Below are 527 nucleotides of genomic sequence, written 5' to 3' on the forward strand. Positions count from 1 at the left end.
GATGAATGGATAAAAAAAAACTGGTATCTCTGTAAAATGTAACATTACCCTTTGATTATATAGAGAGAAAGAGAATGAGAGAGAGAGAGCGAGAGCTATCAATCTATGAAAAGACATGGAACAACCTTAAACGCATATTTTTAAGTGAAAGAAGCTGTCCTGACAAGGCTTGATATTTATATGATTTCAAGGACCCGACCTCCTAGAAAGGGCAAAACTATAGTAATAGAATAAAAATCAGTGTAGCCAGGGGTCCAGGAAGAGGGAGAGATACATGAATAGGTGGGGAACAGGGAATTTTAGGGTAGTGAAAGTTTTCTGTAGGATACTCTGATGGTGGGTATATGACATCATTTATAGGTAACCTCTAGTTTTAGAAAGTTCACCTTATGGCAGTTAGCTGTCATGAAAGACCTACATTAGTCCTCTTTTTGTCACTTGAAAGTAATCTCAAGAATATTTTAACTTTACATAAAAGGTGAAAATCAAAACTAGCTTTTAGTGTGTGTTTTGAATTCAGCCATCAC

This window comes from Canis lupus, chromosome 23 (genome assembly GCF_048164855.1).
Source record: "Canis lupus baileyi chromosome 23, mCanLup2.hap1, whole genome shotgun sequence".
Taxonomy (NCBI): domain Eukaryota; kingdom Metazoa; phylum Chordata; class Mammalia; order Carnivora; family Canidae; genus Canis; species Canis lupus.